Below are 7,778 nucleotides of genomic sequence, written 5' to 3'. Positions count from 1 at the left end.
AATACTTAATTTATCAAACCAAAACCTTCTTAACAAGTATATTTTGATTCGTTTCTTCAGTTTTCTTCCTTTTTTCGCACGCCCCACCCACCTCATATTTCAAAATCAACGTTTAGACTTGTTGGAGCAATCTCTTTTCATTCCTTTGTCGACCAGACTTTCATATGTATCTTAAATATTGTCTTTTTTATCCTTTTGTTTCTGCTTTCGTCACTTAGCCCTCAGAGACAAAAGTAAACACAAGTAGTATTTTAGCTCAATTGATCGTCAATCCAGGTAAGTTTCTTATCGATATATTTGTTATATGCGAGAGTTCGTTAAAGTGACATGGTGCAAAAGAGAATGCATTTTTTTGTCTTTCGATCGGTGTAGCTGCAACCCAGCTTTATTTGCCATGGATTTTATAAGTCCATTCAAATAATTTTGTCCCATAGACTGGCATTGAAACCAAACTTTGTTGCCACCTAGCCTTAAGTACTTTATGACCAAATAGAAGGGCAACTCATCTCTGAGCGTACTCAGGGTGCGGTGGCGTGCATACTCCTTGTTGGTAAAAACTGGGCACAATTTTGGTGTGCATTGGAAAATTGCTTTAAATTCACATTTAACTGACTGTTCCGAGGCGGTACCTAACAATCCTTGATTAACATATAGTATGTATGCACTGTGCTGTTTGTGGATTTTTGTGCTGTTCTTCCATGTTTCTTGTTTGTGATTTTTTTTGTTCTCTGTCTTTGTCGTTTTTCCAGTGCATATTCTCACATAATATTGGTGGAAAGGCGCGGGATTCTGTTTTCTTTTCGCATGTTCTTGTTTTTGAGAGTCTTTCATTATATTCCAAATATTCCGTCTCCTTTAACTCCCCTCCGTTTCAGGCTGCGGTTTTCTGTCCCACCCCGTATACCGAAAATTCACTGTGTTGTTTAAGCAAAAGAGAATTTATGATTTTATCAGGAGTATCTTTGCCAAGGAGACTCATTTCCTTTAAAATTGCTTGCTCAATCTTCGATAATGGTTCTGCAGCTGATGGGCGGTCTCCTTTTCCTTTTCATTCAACTTTTTCCATTTAGATGCAAGAACTGCTCTTGATGTGGCAAATTCTTTATCTGCTATTGTACTGAACGTATACTTGTTTTTACGCAGGCACCTGGAAAACAAATTCCTTTCCTAAACGGATATTGTCTGCATGATTATTGGGTGGAGTGGAAAATCCATAGTCTTGTGGCATTTTATAAAAAAAAAAAAATTCAACAGTCCAATAAAATAATTCAAAATGTTGGAAGCGACATAGGATGTTGAATTAAAAATAAGTGTCATTGTTATTTTACCATCTTCTAGGTTTGAGGCTAGGATTTGAGAGGTATTGTGCAGGGTAGAGGTGCGTGGGATGCATCTTTGATTTCCTTAATCATGGCAGGCAACTCTTATACATTTGTATAATATAATATTAGTATTAGTATTATTATTTAATATATTAATATTACTGATGGAAAATTTAAATAAACGTACCTGGTTAAGCTCCTGTGGTAGCTGGTCAGTGTATCGGGCTTATGTTCTGAGGCGTCAGGTTTTCGGATAACAAGAAGAAATAAGCCTAGGTAATTGTCAAACACTGCTGAATTTATCTGCCACATAACGCTGGTTTTATCACGCTCGTATAGCCAACGCTGGAATTGCCCGCTACTAAACTCTGTCTTCCGAACAGTGTTCTTGTTTTTCATCTGCCCAATGAAGTTCTCTCAATCTTCCTCACTTATGTCCAAAAAAGTTGGCTTACGCATTTCAGCTTGAGCTGTGCTTGTCTTTTGTTAATGTGTAGGCTGATCTTGATTAATTTGTATGCTAATCTTGATGAGTATCCGCAGATAGATCTGTCAGGGAGTCACTAGCATTGTCAGTACTCGCAATAGTCGTACTGAGAGTAAAATCCAGGGGAGGGTGGGGCGTGGCTCATTATCGATACAGAAGTTTGCTCAGGGTTGGAAATGGTATTCCAAACTCACTCTCAAAGATATCGTCATCGAGGACTTCAATAACCCAAACTGGGTCAACTGAAAGAAATCTAAACTATCAGGATCATTCATTAGGTACACATTCGCGTGTGTTTACATAGTACAGCTGCCGGTAGTATATATATATTTTAGCAGCAGACACATAAGTTAAAGGAGAATCGCGTTCGGTTTTGTGCTATTCTGCATATCATAATAAACAACTTTTAAATTGAAATTAATTGCCGAACATTTATTTACTTTATCAAGAATTGCTGTCATATACAACTGAACAATAATACCAATTCAACGATTTGTTTTTTTATAGGTAAACTGGGTCAATCTAAAAATAGAGTCGGAATGGCAGATATTACCGAACATGTACGATCGAAAAACGTAGTCCCGGTCTAGTGTGTAATACGCAAACAGAAAGCCACAGTGTCTTATATAGGATTTTTTGTCCGGTCATTTGTATTTTTCAGTTAAAAATGGAGAATTTTTTGACAGAAAATTTATATGAATATAATAAATAAATATTTTGCGCGGATGCTATTCGCTAACTACTAGCTGGTAGGCGGTGGTTATCAGATCATGCACAGCATATCAAGACCAATACAATAAGTGGCGCTCTTTTAGTCATGACGAAATGCTGAACATTCAGTGAAAAAAAATCAGTCTACTTGCATAGCTAAAGCTGAATTTTAAAGATAAATAATACCATTTTCTTTGTTTAATGATACAATATCAGGCCAAAATTGATATGATTGTTCAATGTATTTAAAGTCAGTTTCACAATAAATTTGTGCTATCTTTTATTAGGACCACTACAATAAAGTAAAAATTTCCTCGTTCTTCTTACATCATTCCTTTAGGAATATAATTTTGATTTGAACGGGGATTCAACGAATAAGTGTCGATCAATATGAAATAAAATATTCGAATGTATTGAAAAAACAGCAATCACATCGGTTCAAAAAGATTTCAAAGACACTCGAATATCAGTGGTTTTTGAATTAGCAGTAGTTTAACAAAGTAAAATTAATCTTCAACTTGTATTTTTTACTGTCAGCTGGTAAATCAAAACAAATTGCTGAAATATAGTAAATATGGTTTCATATTAAATGAAGGGTGCATCATTTATTTATTTTCAGAAAAAAAATCACCCTATTGATTTATATGATGTTTACTTTCAGGCTTCATACCAAAGCTGTGCAGATATGAACAACACGACCAACTTCACCGAGCCATATCCTAATGTCGCCGACATGAGGCTCATAGACAGCGTCCCCACCTGGTGTCTACATATCTTGACGACTCTTCTTGCTGTTGCATTTCTACTTGGTGTACCTGGAAATTGTTTGGTTGTAAAGGTCCACTACTACCTTAAGGAAAGATCAGTTACAGACTGGATGGTATTCTATCTAGCGGTCTCTGACTTATTTTCGCTATCAATATGTGCACCCTCGTTCATCATGACAAATGTTGACATATGGAATTTGATTATGCCTTCCTGGATGTGCAAAGTCCACCACACACTCGCTAACATGGCGTACGCCTCTTCAAATGTCATGATCGCATTTACAGCACTAGCAAGGATGAGAAAAACTCTAGCAAATTTAGATCTGCTATCATCAAAACAAACATGCTATTTTGGAATAGGCGTTATAATCGGGTCTCTTTCTTTTTCTTCTGTTGCATTTATTTTAACTGGGAACAATGTTAAGGGTCATTGCTATTTCATACATGAAATGAAAAACATCCAAATGTACGTTTATATCATATATGGTGTTTTGGCACTTATATGCAGTGGTATAACTCTTGTCAGTTATTGTCGAATTGTTAATTATCTAATAAATAGGAGGCAAATTCAACCCGGTGTGAGAAATGTAGACAACGCCTTTAGTAGAAATTATATCCGTTCGATGCGAAGTAGTAGGCTGATGGGAATTGTTTCTTTCGTGTTTGTCACTTCTGCTGTTATCCCTAGCACAGCTTTATCCATTTTGATGGGTATGAATTTGCAAAGCAATTCTCAAGTAGCGAATAGTCTCATATTTGTTTTCTCTAGGATATATTTCATCGGCAATTTCGCAAACCCGATATTATATATATGTATGTCCTCATCTTTTAGGAGAAACATGTTGTCAGGCACGTGCTTGTTGAAAAACAGAACATAACTTACAAAAGATAAACCTTTTCATAAACTATCGATGAGGTCCATTTACATTTCTCTTCGTAGTAAAGTATTCAATATTATTGTTTAGACCAAACCTAGCTTACCATTAATCTTAGGGAAAGAACACGTGAGGTCTTGATTAAGCAGTTTTTCCAAAACGTCTTGCTTCTTTTACAGCTGATCTCGAACTCGCCGAGATATGCGCGCGCACCAGTGACGTCAGCACTTCATGTGTAAACAGGTCACAGAGTGCACTCGCACTACAATAGTGATCCATAATACTTCAATTGAATGTCAATGAGAGCATGTCAATTGAATCATCGTGTCTAAATGAACATGTATGATAATACTATGTTATTGCGTTTACATGAGCAAATATGCATGTGTTTCGGAACATCACAATTCAGAACAAGCACAGATACTATCAGATAACTGTGTTTCGGAACATCACAATTCAGAACAAGCACAGATCCTATCAGATAACTTTAAAACCATATTCATTGCATACGCATAGAAAGTAAGATGATCTATTTATTTGTTGGAAACATGGTAAATTGTACAAAATTGTTAATCAGTGCTGCTCTTTGCTAGCTAGGTCAACAACTTGAATCGAGAATGTAAGTATAGGGTCAACACTGACTTGACATCACTTCTGATGCAACTAGGAAACCAGTGAAAGTAGACATAAAAGGTAAAACCTTCCAAAATCAACAGTTTATAAATTTATGATCAGCAAATGAAATCCAACGTTGTAAATATTAACAAGAAGGACGACATATTTGTAATAAATGAAGTTTTAACTATGCGTTGTAGTTAAAACATAATTTTTGTCAAATATCTTCTGTGATTGTTACCTATTGGAAAGTGTTTTATATATGTTTGTTGATGCATTTTTCGTATAATATTATGAACGATGACTAATAGAAGTATTACCAATGTGAACAATCATGCTATAGTAATGTGATACATAATTGTACACATTGTAAGACATTTAAAACTCAAATATGATTATTTGTTAAACGAGTTATGGCCCTTTTTTAACAAAGTACCTCAAATCCAAATATCGGAATTGAAAAAAAATAAACATTTAAAACAATACGTTTTGATTTTTTTTCTATAAAATGAATAAAAATCTATAAATATCCGAGCAAAACATTGTGTTTAGCAAATTGTTTTATGATTAACTTTCACTGAAGAGTGATTTATTTCTGTGTTTAAATGCAGTATATTTTGAAGTATGCGCAGGCAACAAGGTAAAAGTCACAGAGCATTAGTCAGAGTTTACCCACAATTTGTCGTCAAATTCCTTATTCCTATGCCATTACCATCTAATATTTTGCTTGTTATTTTTGCATAACATTATTGTTAAAGCAGGCACATCTCTTGAATTATAATCAAGTAAAACATTAGTGCGTAAGCTACTGTACAGATGCTACATACACAATTAAGTTTTTGCTTTTATATGTGGTGATGAGGAATCCTATACTATCATTTTTTTTCAATTCTTGAATGTTCGGTCTCGTTTGTCCTACAATGGTTGTCAATGTTCCGTTTTAATCAAAGCGGAGGCTACTGCTATTTCATAAAGTTTATGTAGTGTGTCTTCTCCACGGATATTTCTTCAAAACTGTAATATTAATGCTGTATAAAACCAAAGTGTAAAACTTGACTCAACCTTGTATTCATGTAAATAACAAAATCACTATTGTATGTATAACATATCGTATTTCTAATATCTTTGTATTTTAGTCTAGATATTGTCCAATTTTTACTGTTACTGTTATCATGTTCTCTTTAAAAACCAGTGTGATGCAAATATACCTTTAAAAATCAAATATCATATAGCAATAAAGGGAAAATACTCAACCGTTATAGGACAAACTTTTTTTGTGTCAACGGGCTCTTTCAAGACTTAATCTATTTGATCACACTACAGTTATATGATCCTCCTTACGTCTATAAATATTAAATAATTGCTTTATTCACATAATTGTACTGCTGCAATTATAATGTGTGTATAATGAGGGTCACATTTTCTATTCAACATTTTCATTAATTGTTTACTTATTTATTTATTTTTCAAAACATATACATTTAATTTGATCATTTTTATATTACATTCTTAGCAAGAATATATCTTTGTGTTGAAATCCGAACATACACAAAAAACATTTAGCTTTCATAGATAAGAAGGTACACAAACATTTCTTGAGAATAGCAATTCACTTTGTCTACAAATGCTTAACTATCTTCAAAATACATTTCAATTTCAATTAGCATGTAAACATAAGTTAGCAAGATTTCGATGATGACTCTTATGATTCTTTTTATCGTAAGTGATATTTTATTGATTGCATATTTATGTAAGAATTTGTTTGCTGTATGATAATACCAATACAAATGTTACAATAAGTAGATATCGTAAATGTTTCTTTTTAACCTCATTTCATTGTAATATGTCTGTAAACCTGTTTCGAGTCCCTGCTTGCACAACAGTTTATCGTGATAATGTAACATTTATGCTTGTTCGTATATGCATTTTTCTCTCTTTTTTGATATAAACATATTCTTTACAAATGCACATTTTGTCATATTGTGTTGTCTTTCTGCTTGCAAATGTATATCTGATCGTATCATTAGTATATCTTCACATGTACTTATCATGACATATTTCTTTTCGTTTATTTTGTTAACATATGCATTTATATATTTATATATTATATGTTAATTAATATATGTATCTCGATCAGAGGAAATAAAGAGCATATATATAGTCAGTGTGAACAATGTTCTTTCACCTTAGCCGTAAAAAAACGTTGATATTTAAATCATTGTACCCAGAAAGGAATTGTTAATATTGTAACAGTCATTGTGAATCGAATGCTAGTGGAGTTGCTATTCCACTCAGAACACTTTGAATGCTAAAGGGTATAAAAACATACAAATCACAATTGTCTAAGTAGGCTGGATGAATCGTATAGTGATGTGATTATCTGTTTGCCATTTCTATGAACCAAGCGTTGATCCTTAAGAGTTATTCAATCTAATTTTGAGGCAAACAGGCGATTTGTGGAAAATAGAACACAGCGTTCAATCCAAAACTAGACCATATGGTTTAGGAAACAATAGGTCATAATGTCATAAAACATGCTTATATCCATATAGAGAATAATATGAAAAGGCAATAACCTAAGCTTGGAGATAATATAACCATTCTCAGCAGGGAGGACTTGAGCTCTTTTATATTAAAGCTGCACTCTCACAAAATGAACGTTTTGACAATTTTATTTTTTGTCTTTAAACAAACCAATTTATGCAAAAAAGCATGGAAAACAGTAATTTAAGCTTGCTGACAAAAATCAAATCGTACATTTCGCAGAGTTCAAAAATTGTTTTATGCATTTTTCTTAAACCGTTAGTAACGCTCTTATCAATAAAACATTAATGTTCGAACGGAAATATTGAAATCAGAAATTTGATCTTTTGTCAGCAGTTTAATATTACTTGTTTACAGATATTTACGTAAAAATTGGTTAAACCTAGACAAAAAAAAATCGTCAAAACGGTAAATCTGTGAGAGTGCAGCTTTAAACAATATGATAGATTGTATGAGG

This window comes from Mya arenaria, chromosome 10, assembly GCF_026914265.1.
Source record: "Mya arenaria isolate MELC-2E11 chromosome 10, ASM2691426v1".
Lineage (NCBI taxonomy): Eukaryota > Metazoa > Mollusca > Bivalvia > Myida > Myidae > Mya > Mya arenaria.
The sequence above is the reverse complement of the archived record's forward strand: the minus strand, read 5'-3'. Positions refer to the sequence as shown.